Here is a 15,247-nt window from a genome sequence, read left to right as displayed (position 1 = left end):
AGTTAAAAAAAATGTAAAAATATTTTTTTTTTTTTTTTTTTTCTACTTTTTACATGCTTCAATAGTCTCCATGGAAGACTTGAAGCTGTGATCTTCTGATCGCTTGTGCAAAAATGCTCTTCTGCTGATATCAGTTTGGCAATGTCAACCACAGGGGTCTCCTGCAGACCCCGGGTTGTCATGCCCAACCCATCGGCACACCGTGATCATGTAACAGGGGTGCCGACGGGCGGAGCTAATCATGCACATCTGATCTGCGCGACATAAATGCCACTGTCAGAGAGTTAACAGTTACAGATGGATCACGATTCCACCCTTGACTGTTAGGGGCACATGTCATGTGCCAGAAAAGATGCTTGCTCAGCAAGCATGCATCGAAGGGGGTGACACGACTGATGACATATTTATACGTTATCGGTCGTGAAAGAGTTAATCAGATAGTGATACCAGAGAAAGTAGTTAGTAACATTTACTGTATTTTTAATTTAGGTCAGCAGCATTTTTCCAACATTCTGTTTCATTTTTTCAATATATGTTTAATTAAATTTACAAAAGCTAGTTTTTGGTTAACAAATCACTTTTGAAATTACTTTGAGGGGCTTAGATGTTAGATAGAACCAGGAGGGCATAGAACATATAAAATAAAAAGATACACGAGTAGTCAGTAAACGGGCCAGGATCACAACAGGAACTAATACAGAGTACTGAACCAGAGGAGAACAAGGCTGTATCTGGCAGCTTCCGACAATATGCTTCGAGCTTTAGTAGGATGTGGTGCTTTCCAATTACCTGAAGCAGAGAACTGATTATTCCAGCTGGACAGCACACAATCTGATACTGCCAGACTGGATGATAGTACTGGTCCCAGCCACCCTATTCTTAGTGGCTGGACAGAGCCTGAGTTGCCCAGAGCTTCTGGTTACAATGTCTCCTCCATTAGCAATGCCACCCGCGGAATGAACGATGGTGGCGACTGGTGGTAGAAGCAGACATCGCAGGAGCAGATCCCAGAGGAGATGTGACACACCATTTGCAGAAACGACAATGTTACAGAATGGGAGAAAACTAGAGCAGAAGAAAACCCCACAAAGCGACTCCATTTTGTAAATTATAACCATCAGAGAATTCATGTATACGAGTAGTGACTATTTTGATACCCGATTACGGATTTGTTTTTTGTGGGATGCGTAGAAGATTTTATTGGTATAATTTTCGCCAACCTAACTTTTTTTGTTGGCTTTTTATTCCAATATTTGGGAGGCAGAATGAACAAACAGTTGAACACTACTCTCCACTGGTTCATGCAATAAGGTCTTCTATTAGACTGAACTGTTATTGTCTTAGTGAATAATTTAGTTTTGCTACATAAGTTCCCATTTCTATGGAGATTTTAAGCAGAAATGTTCAAAAATATAAATTTCAAGGATATTTTATCCTTGAAATCCTTGATTTTTTTTTTCTTGGCAGATGACTGTGCCAGGAGATCAGAGGGACAACTGAGATCTTCAATTTTAAAATCAGATGACCTCGAGATCACACAGGATACAATTGAAGTGAATGACATTGATCCAGATATACCATCATCCCTTCACAGCAAAGACCTGTCATCTGATTCTTCGAAACAGGTCCTATCTTCTAGTTCATTACAGACTACTAAGAAAAATAAAAGTCAGAAAAGAGGCACTGGAAAACAAACTTCTCTTAAAGCAAAGACGCCAATTACACATTCAGAATGTAGAAATCGTTTTCCCCTCGAAACATCTTCTGCTAAACATCAAAAAATTCAGACAGAGAAGAGCTTTACTTGCTCCAAATGTGGGAGATATTTTAACAGGAAATCATTGCTTGTTAGTCACCAGAGAACTCACACAGGGGAGAAGCCTTTTTCATGTTCAGAATGTGGGAAATGTTTTACAGAGAAATCAAATCTTAACAGACATCAGATAACTCACACAGGGGAGAAGCCACATCTATGTTTAGAATGTGGAAAAAGTTATGGGCAGAGATCACATCTTGTTTCACACCAGAGAACTCACACAGGGGAGAAACCGTATTCATGTTCAGAATGTGGGAAATGTTTTGTAATAAAAGCACACCTTTATATACACCAGAGAACTCACACAGGGGAGAAGCCTTTTTCATGTGCAGAATGTGGGAAATGTTATAGAGAGAGATCACATCTTGTTGCACATCAGAAAACTCACACAGGGGAGAAGCTGTTTTCATGTTCAGAATGTGGAAAATGTTATAGAGAGAGAACACATCTTGTTATACACCAGAGAAGTCACACCGGGGAGAAGCCATATTCATGTTCTGAATGTGTAAAATGTTATAGAGAGAGATCGCATCTTATTAAACACCAGAGAAGTCACACAGGGGAGAAGCCATATTCATGTTCTGAATGTGGCAAATGTTTTGTACAGAAATCAGACCTTGATATACACCAAAGAACTCACACAGGGGAGAAGCCTTTTTCATGTTCAGAATGTGGAATATGTTTTGCACTGAAATCACACCTTGCTATACACCAGAAAACTCACACAGGGGAGAAGCCATATTCATGTTCTGAATGTGGGAAATGTTTTGTACAGAAATCATCGCTTGTCATTCACCAGAGAACTCACACAGGGGAGAAGCCTTTTTCATGTTCAGAATGTGGAAGATGTTTTGCATTGAAATCACACCTTGTTTTACACAAGAGAATTCACACAGGGGAGAAGCCATATTCATGTTCAGAATGTGGGAAATGTTGGGCAGAAAAATCAAGCCTTGTTAAGCACCAGAGAATTCACACAGAGGAGAAGCAATGTTCATATTAAGAATGTGGGAAATGTTTTGAACAGTAATGCTATTTTGTTAAAATCTAAGATTCCACACGGGAAGAAGCCATTATCATACCTAGAATCTGAAAAACAAATTACTAGAAAACATTATGTTAACCATAAAAAAATGCACACTGGGAGAAACTGTATTTTATTGACAAATTGTACAAAAAACATATAAAAGACAGTCATATAATTAAACGAGAAAGGGAAATTACTTTAGAACTTAATGTATTTTTTGGCCTATTAGATGCACCTTTAAAACAAAACATTCTTGCTAATAAGTGAGTGGCTCTTATAGTCTGGGGACAGTTTCCTGTGACGGAGGAGAACGCTGAGACAGTGTCCTTCCTGATCACTGACTGAACTGCTTTCTCCTCCTGCCCCACACTGATGTATGTGATTGGTGCAGAGCAGGAGAGGAAGATACAGGTACCTGCACAGAGGCTACATGTCCGGAGTGAGCAGCTGAAGAACCTTTTACATGGCCTGGCAGGAACTGCAAAATGGGTAATGTATATACACAGTATGTGTAAGTAAATGTGCATATGTAGTAAAGCTACAGCATGGGCAGAATGGTGGCTCAGTGGTTAGCACTGCAGCCTTGAAGCTCTGGCGTCCTGGATTCAAATCCCACCAAGGATATCTGCAAGAAGTTTGTATGTTTTCCCCTTGTTTGTGTGTGTTTCTTCCCACACTCCAAAGACATACTGATTGGGAATTTAGATTGTGAGCCCCAGAGGGTGCAGCGATATGCTGAATATGCTGGTGCTATATAAGCAGAGTATAATAAAAATAAATAGAGCTGTATGCATGTAAATGTGCAGATGTAGCAGAGCTGTGTATGTAAATGTACAGATATAGCAGAGCTGTGTGTATAAATAAATGTGCAGATGTTGCAGCAATGTGTGTGTATGTAAATGTGCAAAGTGTCCACCAGTGTTGTGAATATATACAGTGGGTACGGAAAGTATTCAGACCCCTTTAAATTTTTCACTCTTTGTTTCATTGCAGCCATTTGGTAAATTCTAAAAAGTTCATTTTTTTCTCATTAAAGTACACTCTGCTCCCCATCTTGACTGAAAAAAAACAGAAATGTAGAAATTTTTGCAAATTTATTAAAAAAGAAAAACTGAAATATCACATGGTCATAAGTATTCAGCCCCTTTGCTCAGACACTCATATTTAAAGGGGTATTCCCATCTCCAAGATCCTATCCCAATATGTAGTAGGTGTAATGTGCTCCAGAAATTTGGGACCACCAGAAGTCTTCCTAGACCTGGCCGTCCAGCCAAACTGAGCAATCGTGGGAGAAGAGACTTGGTGAGAGAGGTAAAGAACAACCCCAAGATCACTGTGGCTGAGCTCCAGAGATGCAGTACGGAGATGGGAGAAAGTTCCACAAAGTCAACTATCACTGCAGCCCCCCACCAGTCGGGCCTTTATGGCAAAGTGGCCCTACGGAAGCTTCTCCCCAGTGCAAGACATATGAAAGCCCACGTAGGGTTTGCTCAAAAACACAAGAAGGACTCCCAGACTATGAGAAATAAGATTATCTGGTCTGATGAGACGAAGATAGAACTTTTTGGTGATAATTCTAAGCGGTATGTGTGGAGAAAACCAGGCACTGCTCATCACCTGCCCAATACAATCCCAACAGTGAAACATAGTGGTGACAGCATCATGCTATGGGGGTGTTTTTCAGCTGCAGGGACAGGACGACTGGTTGCAATTGAAGGAAACATGAATGCAGCCAAGTACAGAGATATCATGGATGAAAACCTCTTCCAGAGTGCTCTGGTCCTCTGACTTGGCCGAAGGTTCACCTTCCAACAAGACAATGACCCTAAGCACACAGCTAAAATAACAAAGGAGTGGCTTCAGAACAACTCTGTGACCATTCTTGACTGGCCCAGCCACAGCCCTGACCTAAACCCAATTGAGCATCTCTGGAGAGACATTAAAATGGCTGTCAGCTGTAAGGTGGCGGTATTCACACCGTGCAGTAACTGAGGCAGTGACCCAAGCAAGTCCAACATAAGCAGCTTTTATTCAGCACTCATGGGTAAAACAGAAAGTCCACCGGTTTGCAGCTGGGTTAACATAAGTCCATAACAACGGTTGCCGTGGGCAACGGCCGCACTGGGCTGCTCAGAGCCTGAATGGTGCAGAGCCTTCCTAGGCGTAGGTTCAGCTACACACAGGCCCGCCGAGCTTTCCTGCTATGTTCCTAGCAGGTCCCAACACTGAACAACACTAATCCTTAATGCAGGGTTTTTAAAGGACCTGTGGCAAGAGCCACTGGAAAACCCGGGGTGGAGGGAGGAGGCCGCCCCACTGCCTTCCTGTAGCCTCCTCCAAGAAATGAAGGCCCTGCCGGGTTTTACTAATCTGCCTTAGCCAGATAGCCTGACCAGGTCAATGCTCACCTTCACTCCTGCATTGCAGCCGCAGCTGTGTCTGTGACTGCAATGCACTTCAATAGGTTTAATAGGTCTCTGTACACATTCTGGGGGATATATACCATCCCTCGTATACGATCCCCGTCACTGCCTCACCTATCCCCCCCTCCCTGTTCAAACTTGTGGGGTTGAACATTTGTCACCATACAGGGTGCCCGGGACAGGGCATCTGCGTTTGCCTGCGACTTCCCAGGGCGATGTTCTACAGAGAAACTGAAATTTTGCAGTGACCTAAACCACCTGGTGACTCGCGCATTCCTCTCCTTGGCATTCCTCATACATACCAAGGGTGAGTGGTCCGTCACCAAGCGGAACTGACGCCCGAGTAAACAATAACGTAGCAATTCCAAGGCCCACTTAATAGCCAAACACTCCTCTACCACGCTATAGTTTTTCTCTGCCAGGATAAGTTTTCTACTCAAGTAGGTGACCAGGTGCTCTTCACCATTCACTTTTTGTGACAATACCTCCCCTAGGCCTTCCTCCGAGGCATCTGTCTGTACAATGAAGGTTTCCTTGAAGTTGGGGCTGATGAGGACCGGCTGTCCACACAGTGCCAACTTCATGGACTGAAAGAATTCTTCTGCCTGAGGGTTCCACCGAACTATTACCGATTTTTTTTTTTCCGTTTAGAGATCGGTCAGGGCTGCCGTTTTCCCAGCAAAATTAAGTATAAACCGGCGGTAATACCCAAGGATGCCAAGGAACGCCCTCACCTGCTTTGTACTTGACAGTTTAGGTGTAGTGCCGGCGTCCCTGCCCTCTGCTAGGCAGGGACGCTGTTCCCCTCACCGCTCTGCTCCGTGCCCGGCGTCCCTCTCCCGCTCTGCTGGCAGCGCGCGCTCCTTCCCGGCCACTGTGCTTAGGGCGCGCGCGCGCGCCCTCCCTCCCTCTTAAAGGGGCCGCGCGCGCCGTCCTAAGGAGTCCCCGGCCGGAGGACTTTACCATATATAAGGTACCTCCTCCAAAATGGAGGTGCCCGAGCAATGTTGTTGCACCGTTCTACTCTGCTTCAGCCCTCAGGTCCCGTTGCCAGTTACCTGCCAGTTACCTGCCAGATTCCTGCCAGCTTGCTGTCCTAATCCTGCCTGATTTCCTGTTACCTGCCTGCCTGCCTGAGGTCCGACGGTCTGCCTTACAACTCCGGTCAGTCTGTCTAAGGACCAACTTGCCCGCTCACCTGGGAGCGCACATCAGCTACCTGCCTGCTTGCCTGAGGTCCGACGGTCTGCCTTACAACTCCGGTCAGTCTGTCTATGGACCAGCTTGCCCGCTCACCTGGGAGCGCTTCTCCGCTACCTGCCTGCTTGCCTGCCCGGAGGCTCCGCTGTCACGTGCTGTGACCACCAGCTATTCCAGACTCTTGCCCGCTCACCTGGGAGCGCTTCTCCGCTACCTGCCTGCTTGCCTACCTGGAGGCTCCGCCGTCACGTGCTGTGACCACCTGCTATTCCAGAGACTCTCGCTTGCTCACCTGGGAGCACACATCCTCCATCTGCCTTGCTAGCCTACCTGGAGGTTCAGCCATCACAGGTCGTACCTACCCCTTACCTAGAGACTGCCCCGGTCACTTGCCGTGACCTCCAGCCCGTTCTTCCAGAGACTGCCCCGGTCACTTGCCGTGACCTCCAGCCCGTTCTTCCAGAGACTGCCCTGATCACTTGCCGTGACCTCCTGCCCGTACACCCAGAGACTGTCCCGGTCACCTGCTGTGACTGCCTGCCTGGTCGCCACCCGCTCCCTTACAAGGACCGCTCCCTTGTATAGTAGCCCAGAGGTTCTGCCTCCCAGACCCGTTACAGTTTGCTCGGGCCATGGAACCCGGTGGCACCCAAGCTCCCTCGCTCTCGGACCTGTGTCATGAACTGTCCCGTCAAAGGTCCCAACAGGAGTCCATCCTGGGTCACCTGCGGAATGTCAATACTCGCCTGGACACTCTGACTGTTCCACCAACAACCTCCGCCAGTGCCATGTCTCGCAATCCGGCAGCTCCGCTGTCCACTAACACCATGATATCCTACCCCGGACCTCGGCTTTCTGCACCTCCTCGCTTCGGAGGCGACTCAGCCCAGGCTCGGGGCTTCATAAATCAGTGCACCCTGCACTTTGAACTATTGTCCCACCAGTTTAACTCCGACCGAGCCAAAATTGCATTCATCATGTCCCATCTCACCGGGGAGGCCCTGGCCTGGCTAAATCCTCTATGGGAGAGAGGAGACCCCCTGGTGTCCAACTTGCCTGCTTTTCTCACGGCTTTCCGGAAAGTCTTCGACGAACCCGGACGGAAGACCTCATCCGCATCATCGTTGCTACGCCTCCGTCAGGAAAGTCTCACTGTGGGCCAATATGCCATACGGTTCCGTACCCTTGCCTCGGAGCTGGCCTGGGTACGCTCTGGTTTCCATCTTCTGGGAGGGTCTGTCCGGCCGTATTAAAGATGAACTTGCCGGTCGGGACATTCCTACCACTCTCGATGACTTAATAACTCTTGCCACCCGGATTGACCTACGGTTCCAGGAGCGTGCCAGAGAGGTCACCCGTGAGAGGAGGTTACCACGTCTAGCTCCTACTTTTCAGAAACCCGTCACTCCTTCTGTCTCTAACCAGGTACACCCTCCTGAGCCTATGCAGGTCGACCAGACCAAGATGGTCAAGACCCGTCAGGACTTACGCCGTGCCGAGGGGACCTGCTTCTACTGTGGCAGTAAGGAGCACCGGATCCGTGCCTGCCCGGAGAGGTCGGGAAACGCCTGTGTCTAGGTTCGCTCAGAGAGGTCCACCTAGACAAGAATAAATCCTCTCCATCCCTGCTGTTGTCAGTTTCAATCGTCTACGGGGAGAACCGTTATTTCGAACTAGCCCAACTGGACTCTGGAGCAGCCGGGAATCTTATTTCACAGTCCCTGGTAGAGAAATACCGCATCCCCACCAAACCTCTGGCTGTACCCTTGTCTGTTGCTGCCGTGGATGGGGGGCTCTTACCACGCCCCATCCAACTCATCACCGAATCCATTACTCTGCAGGTGGGAATGCTGCATTCTGAAAGTATCTCCTTCCATGTTCTGCCTGGACTCTCTCACGCCCTCTTGCTAGGCCTACCTTGGCTCCAGAAACATGCACCCGTTCTTGACTGGCAGACCGGAGAAGTCCTTCGCTGGGGACAGGGCTGCCATAAGACCTGTCTGGTTCCCGTTCATCCCGTCCGTCCTTCTCCTACCCCAGCTAATCTACCTGGACTTCCGATTCCTTATTGGTCTTATGCTGATGTCTTTAATAAAAAGGAGGCAGAGACACTACCCCCTCATAGACCATACGACTGCCCTATCGACCTGTTACCTGGTACTTCTCCTCCCCGTGGGCGTATTTATCCATTATCCGCTGCTGAGACCCGGTCGATGTCCGAATATATTGAGGAGAATCTGGCCAGGGGATTCATCCGGAAATCTACCTCCCCGGCGGGAGCAGGCTTCTTTTTCGTCAAAAAGAAGGACGGCTCTCTCCGTCCCTGTATAGACTATAGAGGCCTTAACCAGATCACGGTGAAGAATAAGTACCCCCTTCCGCTCATTCCGGAGTTATTTGATCGTCTGAGGGGGGCTAGAATCTTCACCAAACTGGACCTCCGTGGGGCGTACAACCTGGTTCGTATCCGTCAGGGGGATGAATGGAAGATGGCATTCAACACCCGGGACGGCCACTATGAATATCTGGTAATGCCCTTTGGCCTCTGTAACGCTCCTGCCGTCTTTCAAGAGTTGGTCAATGACATCTTCCGGGACCTTCTCTACTCCTGCGTAGTGGTGTACCTGGACGACATCTTGGTCTTCTCTCCGGATCTCCAGACTCACCGGAGGGATGTTCGTCAGGTCCTGCTCAGGCTCAGGCAGAACCATCTCTACGCTAAATATGAGAAGTGCCTCTTTGAGCAGACCTCGCTTCCGTTTCTGGGCTACATTATCTCTCAGACCGGCCTACAAATGGATCCTGAGAAACTGTCTGCCATCGAGAAATGGCCCCGACCAGAGGGGTTGAAGGCTATTCAACGGTTCCTGGGCTTCGCCAACTATTACCGCCTCTTCATCCCGCACTTCTCTTCCTGGACTGCCCCAATTTCCGCGCTCACCCGTAAGGGTACTAATCCCAAAGAGTGGCCGCCCGAAGCAGAGGAGGCCTTTCTTTCCCTAAAACAGGCCTTCTCTTCCGCCCCGGTGCTGCATCGCCCGGACTGCAACAAGCAGTTCTTCCTGGAAGTTGACGCCTCCTCCTCTGGAGCCGGAGCGGTACTTACTCAAAAATCATCTTCCGGGAGAATGGTAACTTGTGGCTTCTTCTCCAAACTCTTCTCCTCTTCTGAGCGCAACTATTCCATAGGAGACCGAGAGTTATTGGCCATCAAGCTGGCGTTGGAGGAGTGGCGTTACCTACTCGAGGGGGCTCTTCATCCGGTAATAATTTACACTGACCACAAGAACTTGGCTTACCTCCAGCATGCCCAGAGACTTAACCCGCGCCAAGCCCGGTGGTCCTTGTTTTTTGCTCGCTTTGATTTTGTTCTTCATTTTCGCCCGGCTGACAAAAACGTCAAAGCAGACGCCTTGTCCCGATCCTTTCTGGTGTCCGATCTCGAGGAAGAACCTAAACATATCATCGATCCCTCCAGAGTAATGCAGGTGGCTCCCGTGAGTCTAAATCGTCTCCCTCCCGGTAAGACGTTTGTTTCAGTACCTGATCGGGAGACGATCCTACACTGGGGCCATTCGTCTAAACTAGCTGGCCACGCCGGTCAGAAAAAGACCCTCCAGCTTATTGCCCGGCACTATTGGTGGCCTACCCTGCACAAGGACATAATAGACTTTGTTTCTGCCTGTGTGTCCTGCGCCCGCAACAAAGTCCCGAGACATCTGCCAGCCGGACGCCTCCTTCCGCTTCCTGTACCTGCTGCCCCCTGGCAGCATATAGCAATGGACTTTATAACAGATCTTCCCGTCTCTGCCGGTTGTACGGTCATTTGGGTGGTCGCTGACCGCTTTTCCAAGATGGCTCACTTTATTCCCCTGCCAGGCCTTCCGTCTGCACCCGAGCTGGCTAAAGACTTTATCCGCCACATCTTCCGTCTTCATGGCCTGCCCCTCCACATCGTGTCGGATCGTGGGGTACAGTTCACCTCACGTTTCTGGAGAGCCACTTGTAAACTACTAGACGTCACCCTGGACTTCTCTTCCGCTTACCACCCACAGTCCAATGGTCAAGTGGAGCGGATCAATCAGAACCTGACCAGTTACCTCCGGCACTTCGTTAATGCCCACCATTCTGACTGGGTGGATCTCCTACCATGGGCCGAGTTCTCTTATAATAATCACGAGAGCGAATCCTCCTCCAAATCCCCGTTTTTTGTAGTCTTTGGTCAGCATCCTCGGATTCCTTTTCCTGTCTCCACCTCTGTGGACAACCCGGCTGCGGAATCTCTCGTTAGCAAATTTTCCTCCATATGGGAGAGTACCCGGTCCGCACTCCTTCTGTCATCCGAGCGTATGAAAAGACACGCTGACAAAAAACGCCTGGATCCTCCACAATTTCGTCCAGGAGATAAAGTCTGGCTCTCATCTAAATATGTTCGACTCAAGATACCTTCTTACAAGTTAGGGCCTCGGTTCATCGGTCCTCTGGAGGTCATCAGTCAGATCAACCCGGTGGCCTATAAATTGAAACTCCCGGCCAACTTACGGATCCCTAACTCCTTCCATGTATCTCTCCTCAAACCCGTGGTGCTTAACTCTTTTTCCAAGTCTACAGGTACGCCTCCTGCTCCGGTTTCTGCTGAGGACGAGTTTGAGGTAGAGAACATTCTTGCCACCAAAAGGGTAAGAGGAAAGACCTTTTTTCTGGTAGATTGGAAGGGGTTTGGTCCTGAGGAGAGAACGTGGGAGCCCCGGGAGAACATCTATGCCCCTCTCATCCTAGCTAAATTTCTATCTGGCCTAAAAAAGGGGGGGCCTAAAGGGGGGGGTACTGTAGTGCCGGCGTCCCTGCCCTCTGCTAGGCAGGGACGCTGTTCCCCTCACCGCTCTGCTCCGTGCCCGGCGTCCCTCTCCCGCTCTGCTGGCTGCGCGCGCTCCTTCCCGGCCACTGTGCTTAGGGCGCGCGCGCGCGCCCTCCCTCCCTCTTAAAGGGGCCGCGCGCGCCGTCCTAAGGAGTCCCCGGCCAATGGCCGGAGGACTTTACCATATATAAGGTACCTCCTCCAAAATGGAGGTGCCCGAGCAATGTTGTTGCACCGTTCTACTCTGCTTCAGCCCTCAGGTCCCGTTGCCAGTTACCTGCCAGATTCCTGCCAGCTTGCTGTCCTAATCCTGCCTGATTTCCTGTTACCTGCCTGCCTGCCTGAGGTCCGACGGTCTGCCTTACAACTCCGGTCAGTCTGTCTATGGACCAGCTTGCCCGCTCACCTGGGAGCGCACATCAGCTACCTGCCTGCTTGCCTGAGGTCCGACGGTCTGCCTTACAACTCCGGTCAGTCTGTCTATGGACCAGCTTGCCCGCTCACCTGGGAGCGCTTCTCCGCTACCTGCCTGCTTGCCTGCCCGGAGGCTCCGCTGTCACGTGCTGTGACCACCAGCTATTCCAGACTCTTGCCCGCTCACCTGGGAGCGCTTCTCCGCTACCTGCCTGCTTGCCTACCTGGAGGCTCCGCCGTCACGTGCTGTGACCACCTGCTATTCCAGAGACTCTCGCTTGCTCACCTGGGAGCACACATCCTCCATCTGCCTTGCTAGCCTACCTGGAGGTTCAGCCATCACAGGTCGTACCTACCCCTTACCTAGAGACTGCCCCGGTCACTTGCCGTGACCTCCAGCCCGTTCTTCCAGAGACTGCCCCGGTCACTTGCCGTGACCTCCAGCCCGTTCTTCCAGAGACTGCCCTGATCACTTGCCGTGACCTCCTGCCCGTACACCCAGAGACTGTCCCGGTCACCTGCTGTGACTGCCTGCCTGGTCGCCACCCGCTCCCTTACAAGGACCGCTCCCTTGTATAGTAGCCCAGAGGTTCCGCCTCCCAGACCCGTTACATTAGGCCAGTTTTATGGCCTCAACTTTATTGATTTGGGGCTTGATAACTCCTCGGCCAATCACATACCTCAAATATCGGGCTTCCTCTAGCCCTATCGCACATTTTTTTGTTTTTACCGTTAACACCGCAGCTCTGAGAGAATCCAGCATCGCTTGTACCTGGGATAGGTACATATGCCAGTCGGTGCTAAAGATGATAATATCATCTAGATACGCGAATACGTACTCCTAATGAGGCTTGAGCACTATGTCCATCAACCTCTGGAATGTAGCCGGTGCCCCATGTAACCCAAAAGGTAAGATCACATAGTGATATAGACCCTCCGGAGTTATGAAGGCGGTCTTTTCCTTCGCCGATTCCGTGAGAGGTACCTCACCCTTGGTGAGATCGAGCGTGGTAAAATACTGGGCCTGCCCCAGTCTCTCAATCAGCTCATCCACCCTGGGCATTGGATATAGGTCAAATTTCAACACTTCATTTAATTTCCTGAAATCTTTACAGAAGTGTATCCATCCGTCTGGTTTCGGAATCAGTATGATGGGGCTAGCCCACTCACTCCGTGATTCCTCGATGACGCCTAACTGGAGCATTTGTTTTACCTCAGCCGTGATGGCTTGCCTCCGGGCTTCTGGTACCTGGTATGGTCTCATTCGTACCCTTACCACAGGTTCGGTGACAATCTCATGTTGGAGAACTGTAGTCCTACCTGGTAGCTCTGAGAACACGTCAGTATTCTGCTGCACCAGCGAGCGAGCCTCCCATTGCTGCTGTTAAGTGAGAGCGTCACTTATCCTGACCTCTCCACCGGACGCATCCCTGGCTGAAGGTAGAGAAATCTTTGGCGGCATGCCTGAAGTGACGTCTGTTTACATGATACAGCTGCTCCGGTTTCCTCCTTCCGGGCTGATACACCCTGTAATTTACCTCCCCCACCTTTTCTCGAACCTCATATGGCCCTTGCCATTTGGCCATGAGCTTACTCTCGGCTGTGGGTACCAGTACTAACACCCGATCGCCCTTGTTAAAAGACCTGACTGTGGCTCTTTTATTATATGTACGCTTCTGTGCTGCCTGGGCATCTAACAGATGTTCTTTCACGATGGGCATGACCGCCGCGATCCGGTCCTGCATACTAGCCACGTGTTCAATTATACTCCTATGTGGAGTCGACTCTTGTTCCCACGTCTCTTTGGCTACGTCCAACAGACCCCTAGGGTATCTGCCGTAAATAACTCAAAGGGAGAGAACTCTGTGGAAGCCTGGGGTACCTCCAGGACGGCAAACATCAAATAGGGTAGCAACATGTCCCAATCCCTTCCGTCCTCAGAAACCACCTTTTTTAACATGGACTTGAGGGTTTTATTGAATTGTTCTACTAGCCTGTCGGTGTGAGGGTGGTACACCGAGGTGCGCAATTTTTATTTTCAGCAGTTTGCACAGTTCCCCCGTCACCTTGGACATAAAAGGGGTCGCTTGATCCGTCAGGATCTCCTTAGGTAGCCCAAGGCGACAGAACATGGCAAACAGCTCCCATGCAATCAGTTTCGCCAAGGTGTGGCATAGCGGTATAGCCTCCGGGTACCGGATGGCATAGTTAACGACCACAAGTATATGTTGATGGCCATGAGTGGATTTTACAATGGGCCCTACCAAGTCCATTGCAATCTGTTCAAAAGGTACCTCTATCACTGGCAGAGGTACCAATGGGCTGCGGAAACTGGCGGTGGGGGTGGTCAGTTGATATTCGGACAGGATTCGCAGTACCTTTGGACCTCCGCGTAAATCCCAGGCCAAAAGAACTGCTGCAAGATACGTTCTTGCGTCTTCTTAACCCCCAAGTGTCCACCCAACAGGTGTGTGTGTGTGCCATCTCCAGAACCGCCCGCCGGTACGACTGAGGTACCACTGACTTTCATGACCTCGTCCCTGATTTTGTCTACCCTATAGAGCAACTCACTGTTGACTACCATGCGTGGAAATACAGTGTCCCTAGGTTGGACATCCCTACGGCAGGTACCCCTGACTCGGGTTTGTCGGGTACAGCGCCTGTAACAAAATTTACTGGGGGAGAGTGGATTTTGTGTTTCCACAGAGTCCAGAACATGGGCAAGTCTCTTCTCAATACAGTCCCATAGGGAAGAGTTTTTACCACCCCCCACCACATGTTTTATGTCGTCACATGGCGTGGACAAAACTACCTTGGGTACTCTCGGAGGTCCCCATGGATACACACAACCCTGACTGTCCGTCCACTGGGGTTGTCTCCTACCACCAGCGACCCATGTACCAAAGTCACTAGGCTCCCCGATTCTTGGAAGGCCTCCGTGGGGTACCCATTAACCAGTACCTGGCACAGTTGGGGTTCACTGTCCGAGGGGTCGGCACTCTCAGTGCCGACGGTCTGGGCGTACATTGAGACCCGGCGGTTATACCCGCAGTCCATGGGCTCCGTATTCAGGGGGCAGTTAGCAATCACATGTCCCGGCCTCTGACACTGCCAGCCCCTAATGGTGGGGGTACTGTTAGTTCTTATGACCGTTTGGTAGGGAACCGGTCTCCTGCTACTCTCACTCCGGGGTACCCCTTCAGCACGGGTATGGTGCTGACTGTCCTCAGCAGAGGGACGCGACCCCTTTCCTGATTCCCGAGTTGGCAGGGACCGGCGTGACTGCTGCGAGGGGGCAGAGTCCCGGATAAAGTCCTGAGTGGCCGAGTAGCGCTCGATCAGGCTGACCACCTGGTCGAGGGTGCCGGGGTCCCCTTGCCCCACCCAACGTTGGATAGCGACCGGCAGAGTCCTCACCAGCCGGTCTACCACCACCCTCTCCACCATCTGGGCTGGAGTCAAAGACTCGGGCTGGAGCCACCTCTTTACCAGCTGCAGAAGGTCATAAG

At 50.3% G+C, this 15,247-nt stretch overlaps 1 pseudogene; it reads left to right on the top strand.

Annotated features, from left to right (window-relative positions):
* LOC141271771 (uncharacterized) overlaps window positions 1-15,247 on the top strand; it is a 133,671-nt pseudogene that overhangs the window by 16,220 nt on the left and 102,204 nt on the right.

The sequence above is a fragment of the Phyllobates terribilis genome, unplaced genomic scaffold (assembly GCF_046119375.1).
Source record: "Phyllobates terribilis strain yellow unplaced genomic scaffold, ASM4611937v1 Scaffold_5__5_contigs__length_657084704, whole genome shotgun sequence".
In the NCBI taxonomy this organism is placed as follows: domain Eukaryota; kingdom Metazoa; phylum Chordata; class Amphibia; order Anura; family Dendrobatidae; genus Phyllobates; species Phyllobates terribilis.
Note: the sequence above shows the minus strand (reverse complement) of the source record. Positions and strands in the feature narration are given on the sequence as shown.